Source organism: Syngnathus acus, chromosome 19, assembly GCF_901709675.1.
Source record: "Syngnathus acus chromosome 19, fSynAcu1.2, whole genome shotgun sequence".
NCBI lineage: Eukaryota > Metazoa > Chordata > Actinopteri > Syngnathiformes > Syngnathidae > Syngnathus > Syngnathus acus.
The window spans coordinates 1758388-1775428 of record NC_051103.1 but is presented as its reverse complement, the minus strand read 5'-3'; the positions used below and the strand labels follow the sequence as shown (position 1 = coordinate 1775428).

The 17041-nt window shown below is 45.0% G+C and overlaps 1 long non-coding RNA gene and 3 other non-coding genes across 4 annotated transcripts; 2 read left to right on the top strand and 2 right to left on the bottom strand.

Annotated features, from left to right (window-relative positions):
- Positions 1–3564: 3564 nt before the first annotated feature.
- Positions 3565–3676, top strand: LOC119138871. Its single transcript, XR_005101274.1, has one exon. It is a non-coding gene; the product is annotated as a U5 spliceosomal RNA (small nuclear RNA).
- Positions 3677–6402: 2726 nt separating this feature from the next.
- Positions 6403–6474, bottom strand: trnah-gug. Its single transcript has one exon. It is a non-coding gene; the product is annotated as a tRNA-His (tRNA).
- Positions 6475–7393: 919 nt separating this feature from the next.
- trnas-gcu lies at positions 7394–7475 on the top strand. The gene has a single exon. It is a non-coding gene; the product is annotated as a tRNA-Ser (tRNA).
- An 8033-nt stretch (positions 7476–15508) lies between these two features.
- On the bottom strand, positions 15509–16898 carry LOC119138373. The gene is made up of 5 exons (XR_005101127.1): positions 16749–16898; positions 16555–16643; positions 15887–16007; positions 15775–15813; positions 15509–15696 (listed from the first exon to the last, which is right to left on the bottom strand). It is a non-coding gene; the product is annotated as an uncharacterized LOC119138373 (long non-coding RNA).
- Positions 16899–17041: the final 143 nt, after the last annotated feature.

The following is a 17041-nucleotide window of genomic DNA, read 5'->3' as shown; positions in this document are numbered from 1 at the left end:
GAAGTATTGTAATTCCCATTTCTCTTGAAAGCGACAGCCCTCAATGTCAACTTTCCTCGTTTTATTTGCAGTCGCCATGGCAGAAATGAGCGGAGAGGGGTGGTGCCGCCACCCTTTGGTAATAGGAGGAATTTACAGTTTCAAGTTTCATGATTTTTTTTTATTCAGTTTGACAGTCCAGGCGGGACATAAATAATACATTATAAGACCAAAGCTGCGGGCCGTATGAAATCTGACCGGGGCCGGATTTGGCCCGCGGGCCGGACTTTGGACATACTAGAGGCATACGTTCCCTTTTTTTTTATTTGTCAAAATGAGTTAACATTACTGCAACTGCCTGCCCGAGTCAGTTGTGAAATTATTTGTTCGCATCATACTGCCCCCAAGTGGCCAAAACGAGCATAGCAGAAGGTGCCGCTCAATTGAGGGCAAATCTTTCAACGCCATTCAAGTGTGGCACCAAATAAAGAAGACATCCTGTTGAGTTATTTGTGCTCTCATTATATTATTATTATTATTATATATGTCATTGTGTCATTTGTTCGGTGTCTTATGCCGTATTTTGTGTTTACTGCAGTGACGAGACGTTTTCTCTTTTATGTACTCTGGACACTTTACGTTGGTTTTTACCTTGTTTGCGGCAACGGGAAGTAGGAAGTAAATAAAAGGAAGCGCGCCAAGAAGCGCAGGTGAAAACAAATGAGAGTGTGCGAGGAACAATAAAGAAGTGAATACAAAACGCCACCATCGTGTCGAGTTGTGTCTGAAGGAAAATGGACTACGAAGCTGCAAACCCAACAGAACGTATCAAAACCATATTGTTGGCTGTAGGTCTGTCTTTTTGAAGAATGCTCCCGATTGTTCCTTATACATCACAAGTATGGATTTCTAGAAAACAACTTTTATTTCCTAAAGTAAAATGACAGATTTATATTCAAATGTCAAATATCGAACGCCACCATCGCAGTGGAGGTGAATTACACTCCAAACCATGCCAGCAACGTCAAAAGCCTCAATTATTTGCGACACGAGAGATATAGATAAAAAATACATTTATAATAAATATATAAATACGATTAAAGACAATGAAGCGACTGGCATAAAAACAAATACGAAGCGCATAAAAATAAAACTCACCATTACTTCCGTAGCTTTGTTTTGGTTGCTGTAACCGCAGAAAATCCCGCTTCACAAAAATACGATGTTGGAAAGAGAAGCAGGGTTTTCATTGCTTTTGTGGCGATCTCGGGATATTCTGCCTTGATTTTAATCCAGTTTTCTTATTCTTGGAAATTTCTTTTTTAGGGCCTACGGGCCTTTAAGGTGTGGAGAATAAATACATCCATCCATCCATCCATTTTCTGAACCGCTTAGTCCCCACGGGGGTCGCGGGAGTGCTGGAGCCCATCCCAGCTGTCATCGGGCAGTAGGCGGGGGACACCCTGAACCGGTTGCCAGCCGATCGCAGGGCACACAGAGACAAACAATCATTTGCACTCGCACTCACACCTAGGGACAATTTGGAGTCTTCAATCGGCCTACCAAGCATGTTTTTGGGATGTGGGAGGAAACCGGAGTGCCCGGAGAAAACCCACGCGGGCCCAGGGAGAACATGCAAACTCCACACAGGGAGGGCCGGAGGTGGAATCGAACCCGCACCCTCCTAACTGTGAGGCGGACGTGCTACCCAGTGCGCCACCGAGCCGCCTAGAATAAATACAATAAATTAAAATGATACAACTGGCACAAAAACAACTTCAATGCAACTTTACTAGCAGCGTCGTAACATTGTGCAAACAATAAGTAATATCCACTGTGCCCCGAACACTCTTTGACTCTGGTCGCTATGGTAACGTTTAAACATGAATGAACAAATAAGATTCAGATACAACACAAAAACAAATATATAGCGAATGAAATGGAAAAATGCCCGCCGCATATTATGCAAAGTGGGCTCGGTGCGTGAGCGTCACCTGTGGTAATAAAGTCGTATTTTAAGTAGGACTCCTGGTATAGTCTGTTGAATGCGGGTTTCTTTTTCTTGGGAGTCGTCGGCTCTTGTTCTGTCTCATCACTGGGCCTTTTCCCCGTCACAACGAATTTTTTCAAAGACGTTTGTTTTTTATTCATTTTGCTAGCTTGTGGGTGACAAACTAGCGTTCACGTGACCGAGATGTAGGAGAGAATCCGGTCGATCTTCAAAATAAAAGATCATTCCGGAAATAAAGCAATTATTTTTTCTTTCTTGTGCGGACCGGTACCAAATGCTCCGCGGACCGGTACCGGTCCATGGACCGGGGGTGAAAGTATGGTAAGGTCATCAGCATCCATGAAATGGTTTATTAACATGTCTCCAATCATGCAGCCTGACTGCAACCTCCTAGCTGCTTAGACAAGCCATCCATGTATAAGTTAAAGAGGGCAGGGGATAGAATCCCCCCTGTCTGATGCCATTACTCACCCGAAAAGGGGTGGATAATGTGCTCCCCCATTTAACTTGCATTTTCTGGTTTGTATACCAGTAGACTATGATGCATATTAAGCATTTAGGCACACCCCTAAGCTTTAGCTTATTAAAAAGCTCATAATGATGGATACAATCAAACGCTCGCGACGCATCAATGAACCCAACAAGCATGGTAGAGCCCTGCCTTTTATGTTTCAACTGCTTCTTTCAGAGCATAGATACATTGGTCCGTACTGTGCTTAGGCTTAAAGCCAAACTGATTGTCGGTGGTAGTTACATATACACACTTAATCTGTCAAGAAGTAATTTTTCTAAAACTTTGGAGAGTACACTAGCTAGAGCTATTGGTCTATAGTTAGCAATACTTCCTACTTTACCAGCCTTGTCTTTTATAACAGGGACCAGAACTATAGACATCATGGAGTCAGGTAGAGTACCGTGAGTCAGCAAGCCTGAGAAACTGAGAGACAGCAGCGTTGTCAATCGGGGGCCAGCTAACTTTAAATGCTCTGCTGTGATGTTATCCAGACCACTGGCTTTTCTGTCAGAAAGTTGTCCTATGGCAAGAGACACCTCATGACGATTAAAACAAATACTTTCCTTTTCAATTATGCCTACATGATATGGCTCACTTTTCACACTGTTAAATAGTGCTGAATAATGCTGCCTCCAGAGGTCAGCGATGCTCACAGGATCTGTTAACCCCTCTATGTTACATGGGAGAGCTGCTTTAGCCCTGTTCAGGGATTTGACCTCTTTCCAAAAATTAATCACATCATTATTAAGCAGATTATCAGCCATAGAGTGAGCACTTAGGGCCTGCTCTTGCTTATTTATGCACCGTAATGCATATTTGTATTTGGCATTCATTTTCTTTTTATATTCAAGGGCAGGTCCCTGTCTGGGCCTACCAGCTATTACCCAAGCCTTGTGGGCCTCATTGGCCTCTGCATGGTGGCCAGCTACCCATTTATTCCACCCGGGCTTGATGTTCTTAGCTTTTCTAGGGTGGGAGAATAAAGACCTGCTAGCAACCAGAAGGGCTCTCACTATATCATGATACATTAAACATAAACTTTTCCCTATATTATCAGCTCACTCTTATTTCTCTTCAGATCGAATAAATCTTTGGCCTTTTACTCAAGATTTCCGTGGGGAGGAACAATAAGAATCTATCTCAATTTTTTGATGCTCTGCGAAAGTGGAGCTTTCTTTCTCTGTTAAAATATCAATATCGCAACGGAAAACTGCCTATATCATACTCCGTGCAACAGTCATACTGTCACATAATTTATACCGACACATATGTGAACATGTTCACATAAACAGAGAAATTATGCTGAATGCAGACAGACAATCACGTTTAAGACCTCGTTTATCAATGCAGTTTAATTTCTGGTGGTACCCATTTGAATGGGCACATGTCAGTCTATTGTAATTTGGCAAAAAATATTGTTTTTGAATAAAAACCAATAACCATCCCCCTCAATTGCACAAGCACTCCTCTTTACTGTTCACAAGCACCCTTTTGAAAACAAAAATGGTTACAGTTTAACCCCACCGCACAATGGGATACAACCTTCATGCTAAGTTTATATATACATTCTTTATCAAATTCTTGTTAAGCCATTTTTCTGACTCCAACTCACATGCCAAATAAAAAAAAATTCTACAATTTTATACAAATCAACTTATTGTTCTTCATGAACCACAAATCATCCCTTCCACCCCATGAACAGCAGCACCACAACTTATCACTCACGTCTCCAGCTGCGTCGCTGTCCCATCTGACAGCCAAGCCTGCTTTCCACACAATATCAACATAAACACACTTCAACAATTATGTAGCGACCTGGTTAACCCAGTTACCCTTCGCCCTAGACAACAATATGTCTCTAAGGTCGCACTATTAAGGTCGCCAGGCATCCGTCCTGCTATATCAGCGATGCCTTCACCTTTTTTTTTTTTTTTTCACAAGTCCCTGACTCGTATTGGTGGCCTGGCCGATCTAATCGACCCTGACCTTAGGCAACAGTACAAAGTCCCTAAGCGTCTACTATTGAAGCCACTCCGGTGCCCATATGCTAGCCATTGGCATCCCACAAGTTCCAGCGGTGTGAGCGCCCTTCGCTGATCAGACAAAGTCCTCAGTGCCTCACCACCTTTCTCTTTTCAAAAAGAAATCATCCATACAATCATAAATGTATATACAACCACCATTCCTGAACACAGAGCTAAAATTATTCATTTTTAATTTTACTCTGCTTTCACTCCACAATATTGCTGAACTGGGAGATTTTATTGAAAAAAAAAAGGGGTTCCTCCTTACCTTTTGTGCCGATCGGACTGCAATATTGTTGAGCAAGAGCGGAGAAGGAAGAATCTTTCCTGGAGCATGCACTTTCCCTTCTGAAGAAATCACGTCGGACGGTCACCATTTGTTGGATTTTTTGTCCACAATTTGGGAAGCGCGCTATCCGCGCCTCACGGCAAAAGCCATAGCCAATCACCTGTTATCCAATTTACTCACCGCGTGCTCGTTTTATTCCTTCAGTTTTAGGAAAAGGCTAAGACACCGAAACGGAATTTAGACTGACACAGGTTGGTTGAGTTCAATCACAATTCTTGTTAAGAAAGCTCTGTTTTCAGGAAAGTACAATACAGTGCTGGGCCTTTCGTGCGACCATGCTCAAGAGCAGAAAGTCTCCATTCAGAAAAGGCAACGTTCAAGGTTCTTTGGTCAGCTTATATTCAGTTGTACATGCCGGTGTGGGCTGAGTTTGATGGGTGATGAGTCTTTGGGGTGGGGCAAGTTCGCAGTAGAGTTTGATTCCATGGGAGTGGGTGCTGGTTCGGTGAGAGCTGGTTCCGTGGGGTTGGGTGCTGATTATGGGCATTCGATGTGTGTGGGGGCTGTTGTTTTCCTTCCGTCTTTCAGCCTTGACGATCATCTTTGGCCGAGTTCTTCGGCACTGATACAAATAGAGCGCGAGTGCGCCATGTCCGTACTACTGAGTACGTACACGCACTTGTAAGTGTGCACCGAGCTTTCTGACACGGCTTCCGGTAGTAAATGCCCAGGCGAGCGGTTCCCCATCTACTGGGGAAACGCAGTCATTGCAGGTAAAATGACCAAAAAAATGTTTAATAATACAATTTATTCAGGGTTGGCGGGCCGGATTAAACGGTCCCGTGGGCCGGATGTGGCCCGCGGGCCGTAGCTTGCCCATACCTGCACTAGCCCCACGGGAAGTTGTCATTTTCTGTAAGCTTGTGTGTATGTAAATTTGTCATGGTCCAACATAAGACTGTTTAGGGTGAATAAAAAATAACTAACAAGTTTATTCTGCTATTAACCAGATTCAAACTGGGGTTGCAGCCGCCTCAATGCTATATTATGGCCAATATGCAGTTGCATGTTTAGGGTCTTTTCTCTAGGATCTTCAGCCACGACCATGAATGAATGTTGATATTAAAATGTTGGTGGAACTATCCAATAACTACGCAGATCCGATGATCCCTAAGACTTGAGAGGAGACAAAATTGGAAAGACTATTTGTTGACAGTGTCTGTGAGTTGCTTCAACCCAAAAGTTCACATAAATTACACATAGCTAATGTTGACCACAAAATGGCATGTGAGCTGGCCAGGAGTCCTGGAATCTTCTGATCTGTAGACAGATGCGTTACCCATTGCTCCACGAGCCCTACGGGAATATGTGGCTTGTAAGCTTGTGTGTAACACTTTTGCAAAAATGAAAAAAAAAAAAAATGGGTGACATTATTTGAATATGCCATGATGCTTTATCCATTGCGCCACTCGCCCTACAAGTTACGGCTATTGACCGTAAACTTGTGTGGAAAATCGTCATTGTCCAAAAGATGGCAGTTTAGCAATAGTGAGCAAGGGAGAAATTCTTCAAAGTAATTTGATTATGCCATGACCCGGATTTGAACCGGGGTTGCTGCGGCCACAACGCAGAGTACTAACCACTATACGATCATGGCCGCAAAGCTAGCAAAAATGAGTAAGAATTTATTTTGAAAAATATAAAAAATTTGGCGAATCTCTCCCAATTACATCTGTCGGTGCATCTGAAAAATAAGGACTCTTGACACAGGGCGCTCGTCTCGGTCACGTGATATGTCACCACAGTCAAGCCCGCGAGGCAAGCAAAAATGAGCAAGAAACAGAGAAGTTTGGAAAGCTTCTTCGGAAAGGGAAAAACGTCCAATGAGGACACTGAAGAAGAAGAGGCTACGACTTCTAAGAAAAGGAAAGCTGCATTTAAAAGAACATTTCTGGAGTCCTACTTAAAATATGGATTTATCGCCACAGGTGACTCTGACGCGCCAAGTGCACTCCGCATATGTGGCGAAAGGCTAGCTAACGAGGCAATGAAGCCTTCAAACCTGCTTCGGCACATGGAGACCAAGCATCCTGCATTTAAAGACAAACCTTAACCACTTCGGGTGTCATTGTCTCCGATTACGCCTAGATGGGAACGGCTCATTTCTGAGAAAAGAGCTCGGTGCTCCCACTAATTCAATGTGGTTTATATTTGGTTTTATGCCAGTCGTATCATTTTATTTCATCCTATTTATATATATAAATATTTAAATAATAAATATATAAATATATTTATTTATATAAAGGCCGGTCCGCGAAAATATTTCTGACACGTAACCGGTCCGTGGTGCAAAAAAGGTTGGGGACCACTGGTTTATACTACACCGTACATGCCATATCATGTCGCCCATACAACTCATGCATGAGATGCGATGGCTGAGATATTTAGGCGATGGGTTGCTACTCCACTGTGCTCTCCACTCATCATTTCATATCACATCCTCGTCGGATTTTCAGGATTCACAAAGTATCTTGGCACAACGTACATAACGTGTATTGTCAACAATGGATGAGCAAGACGAGGTGGCCGAGAGGTTAAGGCGATGGATTGCTAATCCATTGTGCTCTGCCCGCATGGGTTCAAATCCCATCCTCGTCGAAAGTTGGTGTTAACTTGTTGCACAGTGGCGCTTCGGTTTTCGAACGTCCCGGTTCTCGAACAAATCAGTATTATAACAAAAAATTCGAGAATTTTTTGCTCCGGATGTCAAACGAAATTCGATTGTCGAATCTCGCGAGCCGAGAGGACCCGCATGCCCACTGACTCCGTTCGTTATTACATTCTCGTTACTCTGAGGATTGCAACAACTCTAATCATGCCTCCAAAGGAAGTAAGTGGGAGCAGTAAAGCCATCCTAAAACACAAAGACGCTCCTAAAGCAATGCAACAGTGAGAGCCCAGCGCGCTGCGGTTGCGCGATCGGACCAAATTAAGCTCCCTGCGCACTGAGGTCCACTTAAATTTTGGAAGTACATCAGGACTTTAAAAATATTTTCTAAATTTCAGCGACGGCTCTGTCACAATAATGCGACCAGCGCGGTGCAGTTGCGCGGTGGGCGACGTGCTACTGTTGCGCGTCTGGCGGTGCGCTGCAGTTGCGCGATCGGACAAATATGCGCAAATGAAAAAATGCTTATAAAAGGCAGGGTTTTTTTGTCTTGAAACGGATTAAAATTCTTTCCATTATTTGTAATGGGAAAAATAGATTCGGAATTCGACCGTTTCGCTTGTCGAACCGCCTTCTGGAACGGATCGTGGTCAAAAACCAAGGTTTGACTGTATTTTTGCTATTCTTGTTAAAAATCACACTTACATGTGAACTGGAAATAACAATAATAACACATAGTGAAAGCCAAATTGAGCAAAGTGGCTATTTCAGAAGTGTGTGTCAAACTGGTAGCCCTTTGCCTTAATCAGTACCCAGGAAGTCGCTCTCGGTTTAATAAAGTTTGGTGACCCCTGATCTAAGGAAACACGACGTTACAGATAGATGACAAAAAACACAAGATATTATATACACCATCTTAACTACGGAAATTAATTAATATAGCCACAGTGTTTGAACACTTAAACAGCGACATGAAGACAGAGAGCAGTTCAGTCTAACTGCATAGCCTGTCAACAAAGGCAGCCGTGTAATTATGCAATCCTCAGAGGAGGCTAGACAGGACGCTGGGTCCTCTGAGCGAATTGTCTTTGGTTTTAAAATAACTATAAAAATTCAGCGATTTTGGTTCAAAATGATACAAAATTATTGAAATTAAAAGGAAAATTACTTTATAATACGAACAATTGAATTTGTTTTTCCCCTTTTCATGATGGCAGGGGAGGCGTGCCTTGCCTCCCCTGACCGCACGTCCCTGACCATAACTATGATCATGGGTTCTCCTCGTTAGCAGAAAGAAATACGCAAACTGTTTCAAAGTATATTATAGAAAAACAAAATAATATAAAATAATCCAAAATTGTGTTTTGCTGTGTCACTCTGATCATGTTTTTTTTGTCAGTAACTCTTAAACTATTATTTTCCTATGCAATAGAGGTTGACTAGATCAGGCGTGCCTAAACTTTTTCAGCTCGCGAGCTACTACCGCAATCCTTATTTCTTTATTGCTCAAAACAATACCTTGGTTTTGGGGTTGTTGTTTTTTTTTTTAGTTGAAGGGAATGTTGGTTAATCAAGCTATTAACATTGGCATTGTGATGATTTGGACCCAAGGGCAGCTGAATAAAAGGGGCCCAAGGATTGACCCTTGAGGGACCCCCACCATATCATGGCAATTTGGTTCATATGAAAACTTCTAACAGTGTCAAAATAAGTCCTTTCCTCCAAGTGGGACCTGATGTCCTGTTGTTATGATCGGAAAAGATGAAATTATCTTTTGGGAAAAGGGCTTAGGGAAGCTTTAAATGTTACGGAGTGGCGAGACGGTTATTGCAAACAAACAAACAAAAAATCTCATAACAGATATGAATTTTTTTTGAACAGTTTATAATTAGGACAATATGGGGGCTTCATCCCAGCAGAGTGCAGATGGAGCAAAAACGGAGCAAGTGTGCATACAGCAGACAGTCAGAATATAGCGCAAAAGTACAGGACGCTACGCGGAAGGGGGGAGAGAGTTCAGGATCCTTTGCATTGTAGGTTAGCATTAAGCTAGCAGATTTTCCTCACTTATGTGGTTTGATTAAAAGAAGATCTAGGGTTAGCCATAATTAAACAGCTTCACTAGAAAAATCCCCTCAAAAGAACGCAGAGTGGACACACCAGTACTTGAGCGTTGTGTTTCTTTGCTCATCTGGTTCTAAATATATGACACAGATACCGAGAGGTTTCGTTAATTCACCTTTATTCGTAGGTAAAGACAACGATTACAATTAGAGCTCTCGATATGTAATCATTTCCCTTTTTTTATTTTATTTTTTTTTTTTAGTGTCTTTGTTGTTTCAGTTGTGCTTCTAATCTAGTACAGGCTACACATGGGCACCTTCAGCAAATGTAAACTCACACTTTTGCAAAATATTTTGCTGATGAAAGCGTAAACATTTTGGTTTCTTGGATATAACTATATAGAGATAAAAAAAAAAAACATACATCACAGTAACTGACCAGTAGATGGCGTAACGTTAGAAGTATTTGATGACCTGACGAGCAGAGGCTGGCGAGGATGGAGCCAGTGTTCTGGTCGGCGACGGCGCCAGCCAACCGTATACTAGCATGATGTCGAGGGGAGATTGTGGCGGAAGCGGCACTGAAGGGGAGGAAAGGGGGCGGGGCCATGGGTGTTTGAATTTACCATTGGTGCATACTGCATAGTTATTTCCTCCACACGCTTTAATGCCTCTGTGTTTGTCAATATGCCATTTCGTTTAGAACAGGGGTGCCCAATACGTCGATCGCGATCGACCGGTCGATCGCCAAGCCACTATTGGTCGATCGCGTGATATTAAAATGTTTTTATTTTTTTTCCGCACTTGACGAATATACTTGATATATATATATACTATATAGAGGCTTTGCAGTCACGTGGTTTTATCACGTGATTTTGTGTTATGCCGCCATCTTGGCGGTCAACTGGTCAGCTCGTTCCTACGTGTTTGTATGGATTGTCTGATTTCTGCGCTACGTTTTCACCGATTTCTTCTGAATTATGGCTGATTTGCTATCCAACGACAACAACATATAAAGTAGTCCACGCATATATTCTTGACTCCTCAGAAGCTGTCATTCTACACAGAAGATAGAGATTTCTGTCAGCTAAATGCTGCCCCCAAGTGGCTACGTTGATTTTCAATGTTTTTTCGTTATACTCAGAATAGAAAATAAGAATGAGTAATTAATAAAATTGTATGTGGCTACATATGATGTACACACCAGGACCGGTCAGTGACTTTCAAGACTATCAGTGTAGTTTTCAGATTTTGGTCTACTGAGCACCTATTGTGTTTTAACCACTTATTGGCACACTGTTTGCGTCTTCTCGCAGAAGGTGTTCACATTGTGTGCTCAAGCAGTCTTCGAGCATGTGGAAGAACATCCAGCAAGGCCCGCAGCAAACATCAATATTCAAGCGCTCTTGTGTAGCGCTACCCATTTTTCATCAGCGGAGCACCTCCGGGGGAATCTGCCGTTTACCCAAAACAAAATGTTAAAGCTGCTAATATCTGACATTCTTTTGATAGTATTCGCTCTCACCAGGCCAAGATCGGGTTCAAATTTGATTCAACCAAATACATTGAGAGTTTATTTAAAAAATGTGACTTTTGTTTATAAATTTAGCAAAAATGTGTGGTAGGGATGAACCGAAAAGTTTAGTTACCACGGTTTGAATCAGTCAAAAAATGTAGAAAAAGAAAGAAACCCTGAATCGTAATCAATTGCTTTTATTTTGAAATGTTTACAACAACAGTGAAAACCAAATTTTTTCTGACAGCAGTGATTGATTAAAATACTGCAGTCAGTGATCGAAAAATCTACATGATATACAGTGAATTGTAAATGCAATAACGTACCGTAGAGAGAACGACAGTGAAAGCCAACATTTTTCTGACGGTAGTGATCGGGTCAAAAACTGCAATCAGTCATCAAAAATGCAATAATTGGATATAAATTGACAGTGGATTGTAGATGCGGTAACAGACCATAGAAAATGATGAAAAATACCGGATTGCCCTTCCAGTGACATTTCTACAGTCGCAGACATCATTGGCAGTAACATAGGTCTCTAATGATTCAAAATTCATCATTTGTCATCATACAATCTATGGAAACTTTTTTTTTTTTTTTTAACTAGAATAAAACAAAAAGCTGTCAAGTCTGGGCTCGCTTTTTAAAGGGCGATGAGGACCAGACAACACGACACGAATAATAACAAAACAATGAACGAGAGCAATAACCGACTTTGGACTTTCATTCCAGCTTCAAGATTGGGCTCTTTGAAAGCACTGGAATTCCTGAACAATGTGTTTAGCTCTTTGAGTCAGTAACTTTACAAAAAGGCAGTCAAAGTTGTCAAGCGTGCAAAAAAAGCAAAAAAGGACAAACCAAGTAGAGTCGAGTGTTAGTGAACATAGCCCGCTTGTTCACATTGCATCTGGACACGACATCTAGCTAATACCAGCTAAGCTAAATGCAGCTACTGTATGAATTACAAACTGTTCTGATTACCAGTGTGATACTATTTATAGTTACTGAACAGAGTAGAGTAGGCTATTAATTCTGCTGCTGCTGCTTCTTCTTCTTCTTCTTCTTCTTCTTTGATGACTTGCTTGGAGGGCGCCTTTGTAGAGTTTCTCCACCGGCAGCCTGTGGCTTCGATGAGGGACTTTTGCCTGGGGCAAGCATCGGGCTCGGGTTGGCCACGACCTTGGGGACTGACACAACGGGGATGGTAGGAGTCGGTGAGGCAATTGGAAAATGCGCTATGGGCATTTTGCACATGAAGCTGTTGACCTGGGCGCAGGACATTAGCTTCCATCTTCCAGTCTGAAAGAAAACAATCCATTTCAGTGGGACGCAAAGCTCTTCTTCTTCCAAATGCTGATTTGAGCACGCACCTGCTGTAGCACAGCCACACAGTGTTTGCCGAGGCCGACGCGCTGGCTGGGTTCTCCTGGGGCCCAGTGGGTGAAGGTCACCTCGTGGCGGTCCGACCACACCAACGTGCCGGCAAGCGGCAGGTCGTTCAGTGCGGTCCACATGTCGCTGGTTTCTGCAGAGGACGGATGGGAGGGAACAGAGCCCTCACTCGGTTCTTAGATATTGCACCCATCGAGTCGTTCTACGGGGACTGTTGGGAATTTAAGGTTGGGATGCGCACCGAGGTTGGAGACATTTTTCACCGACGCCTGCTCCACCTCGGAGCGGATGGACACCAGATCGGCACCGAGACTACGGCAGACGAGTTGCGCATCATCCCATTTCTTTTTGCCCTCAAAGGTTTTGTAACAGAAACCGGCAAACTCCTCCCAGTCAGGCGCTGCGCATCTGGGCTCTGCAGGTGAGATGCCGCCACGTGGCGTTTAGTTGCCATCAACAGTTGGGGAAATAGTTTTTCAACTCACCTCCGTCTCCAAACGTGTGTGACACGCCCAGTGGGTCGACCAAACTGCAAATAGTAAAGCGATAATTAGCCGGTGGCTCTTCATGGGACTTTTCCGTGAAGGTCGCCCACTCACTGTCTGGAGGTGATCCCGTTTCCGGTGGAGCCCGTGTAGACTTGCTGTTTGGGAGCTCTCATCACGATACAATCTCCTCCGATGTCGCTCCGGATGACTCCGGCGTGAATAGCGGCCGCGCAGATGTGCGAGCCCTGCATTTACACAAAGTTGCAGTCATAGACAAGTCGACCGACCGACCGGTGGGGTCAGGCAATCCCGTACCGCAGACTAGACCATCAATCCAAAGACAAAGTGTTCCTCTTTGTCACAGCCCGGGGGACAGTAGAACCTGCAGAAGACGCACATGTCGTGAAATTGACGACAGACGCTCATGAAACATTGTGTCAAGCGTGACTCACATCATCGAATCGGTCACGTGGAGGCTGTTGAACGTTCTGGCGCAGGTCGTCTCATCTGTCGGACAAAAGGCGAGAGTTTGTGGCACGTTTGGGGTTGTTGTTTTGGGCAACCAAAGCGGCCGCGGATTGCGTTGCTCACCGTCATGTGCGCATCCCAAGATGTCGAAGCGGAGGCCAAATTGGGGAAGATTCTCCAGCGGCAGGATGCGGACGTACTGAGCGAACGCGGGCGTCTCAAGCAGGTGAGTCCCACCGCCGATGAACTAGAAATACAATGTTTCCTGGTTTGTTGTGACAAGTTTGGAGGTTGCGGTCGACTCGATTGTCCCTCGCGCTCACCTTCCCGTTTGGGTGCTCGGTCCACTTCCTCCAGTTAACGCTCAGCTTCATCTCAAGATGGATGTTCCAGGAGCTAGTATTAGCGCCATCACAGCCCTGGGTCACGATCCCCGTCACCTTTCTCGTGTAACCGAGGTTCACCTGGATCCAACTGCCAATGGCTGGAGGGGGGGAGGGCGGTGGGGGGGGCAGACATGAGAACGCTCAGGAGACCAAAGTGCCAAGCTGTCAATTTTCCACATACGAGCTTTTGACGGCTTCCAGCAGGACTCTCCATTGAGGCGGGCTTTTTCTGGGGTGGCGTCTTCCATTGAGGAGGAGGCTATGAAGGAAGAGTCTGCGACGCTCCCGTCGGCGATGCCTAGACTGTCGAGACATACTGAGGACAGCCAAAAGTCATTTGAATTTGACACAGATGCTTAAAGGCCAAATAAAATACAAATCTGGCCACCGAGGTACTCCTTGCATGGGAATTTGAAGAGTCCTAGATTCAGTGCAGAGTGGAAGATCACGAGACGTGAAACCCACCTTTCTGTTCACAGCTAAAGACCATCTGCAGATATTTGGAGGAGGAGGCAGGGCAGGACTCGTCCTCCAAAAGCTCAATGTGGCATTTTTGCTGGCTGTTGCACATTTTCCTGTAGCGAGGGAGGATGCCTTCCACTGCGCAGTACTCTGAAAGTTACAACACATCAGTAAGTCTGTGTGGGGGCCTGACAAGCATTGATGCAGCTTGAATTTGGATTTGAGAATTTGAAATTGAGTTCAACAAGACAAAGTCGAACCAAACCAGCATCTGTCTCTTTCTACATACAGTCCCATTCTGGCATCTGGACGATTTGCGAGCATTGGATCATTTTCAACAGCAGTAAACCAAGCAAAGCACGCTGAGTGGGCCTTCAGAGGTAGGCGGACAAATGACTCAATTGGAATCATCAAAATGATGGATTCTCAGCTCGTACCGTCATTGTATGAGTCGCCGTCCGCCAAGCAAACATCCCAGCTCCGCCGACCGTAAAAGGCAGACTGGATGCTGATGCGACCTTGCTTCTGACCCTCAGCCTCACATACCAGGTCAGCAGAACGGTCGTTGCAGAGAAGGGTCTCCTTAAATCCTGCAAAAGCATCGTCGTGTCGTTTTTTTGTCTCGCATCCTTCGAAGCCACCGTTCAAGGAGACCTACCGTCATGAGGCCGCGGGGGTTTGGCCGTGTTTCCTGCAAGACAAAAGTCAAAAATGCGAGTCGGCACGTTGTGAAAATCGGCCGAGCGTCGCCACGTCTTACCTCTTTTCTTGCAGACGTAGCCTCTCTTCTTCCGGCAATCGTCAAACTTCCAGCGGCTGTTGCTTGTGAGTAAGGAAAGACAGGACGCACCAGAGAGGTCACCGGGGTCACCTGGAAGGAGACGACAGATGCTCAGCTCCGTGCCTCCGCAACGTCACAGACAAACATTGGTCGGGTTTTTGAGCCACCTCCGTCCGTGACGATGTAACCAAACCGGGATCCGTCAGTCCACTCGCAGCCGTCTTTCGTGATGTTGTTGTTGACGCCCAACCACAGAGAGGGAGCGCTCGGCAGAGAATCGTACAGACCTTTGGAGGTAAATGGTCAAATGTGCAACAAGAGTTGGAAACATTCCACGTTGGGGGAATTCAACAGCCCTGATCGCCACCGGCCAGACAGACAGACAGACAGACAGACCGGCAGGCAGGCAGGCAGACAGACAGACAGACAGACAGACAGACAGACAGACAGACAGACAGACAGACAGACAGACAGACAGACAGACCACTTTGTATGAAGTCCTGTTCTTGTGAGTCGGTGATACTGAGCAGGTCGCCTCCGCGGCGGCGGCAGTCGTCTCGTGCCTCCTTCCAGACCTTGGTTGGCCTGCGTTGGATCAGGTAGCAGAAGTCGGAGGAGGTCCGCTCCCGCCACCAGCCGCACTTTGCGCTCCGGCCTGCAAACGAGAGTGGAGTCACTCGAGGGCAAACCTGCGACAAGAGACCACACGTCGACTGCCGAGTGGGATGCCCACCTGGTGGCGGCAGAGAAAGAAGAAAGTCTTGGACCTTGGCTGCAAGGAAGGAAGAGGGATGATTATGAGCGAGCACATAAAAGTGGAGAGTGAGTGCTCGTCATTTGCGGACCTTTTTTACAGATGAATGGCTGGTTTTTGGTGCATGGCCAGTCCTCAAGTTTCCCAGTCTGCGACAAGGCAGCACAGTTACCACGTCCTATCGGCCCGTTTGGAACCCACTCGGTGTTGCCCTGCGGACGACACGCCAGACGTGACTTTGGCGCATTTGGTCTTGCTTGCCACCACATTTGAGTCCTTTGTTCCTCCCACTAATCAATATTTTCCTCAAACCTTTTCTCACCATTTAGCCGATTTTTTTGAGCCGCTTTGTGGTCGTTTGACAATTTTCTTGCAATTGAATCACAGCTTGAGTTTCAGACTCAAGTTTTTACAGTCATTTTATTCTCAGAAATGTGCAACTTTGACCAGTGCAACTTCTGCATCGATGACTTATTTTTTCACTTCTTTCAAGTTTTCCTGAAGATTACAATTTTGTTCTTATAATTCCACCACTTTGTCCTTGTTCTTGCTCCAGCTGATTAACACCTTGAATGTTGATCTCTTTTTGTAACAGCATGATGAGCATACTTGCTCCAAAGTCGAACTTTTGTTCCTCCTAGTTCATTGTTCTGCTAAAATATGCCTTTTGTCCTCACTTGGACCTTTCGCCTTCCAATCTGACACCTTCATTCTGGACCAGTGACAACTTTTGCAGACCGCTCTAAACCTTTCACTTACTGCAGGTGTTGAGTCGCTCCACTCAAAGTTGCCCTTGTTCTTCTTGAGTCCCACCCAAGATTGCAAACCTTCTACATATGGCGCGTGAGCTTGAGGAAATCAGAAAAAGCCATTTAGCACAAGAAGAGCATTCAAACGTGACAGACATTGCGAAGCACCGGGGGACAATTGCTGGCACAGGCAGTTTGACTCACCAGCCAAGAATTGGCGCTCTTCCCATGAGAGGACGTTGGTCAGGTGACCGTTCCATTCTTGGCAGAACCTCTCGGCTCCCGCCCAAGGGCGCGCTATTCCCTCAAAGTGATAGCAAGAGTCCTTGTACAGGAAGTCGCCATTGTCGCAGTAGGAAGCTGAAGCCGGCAAGAAACATGGATTACAAAACCACAAGGTGACGCTGCAGGTGTGAAAAGAAAGAAGATGCGTCGCTGCCACTCACTCTCCAATCCGTAGTCTTTGTAGGAACACAGCCGTCCCTCCAGGCAGGCTG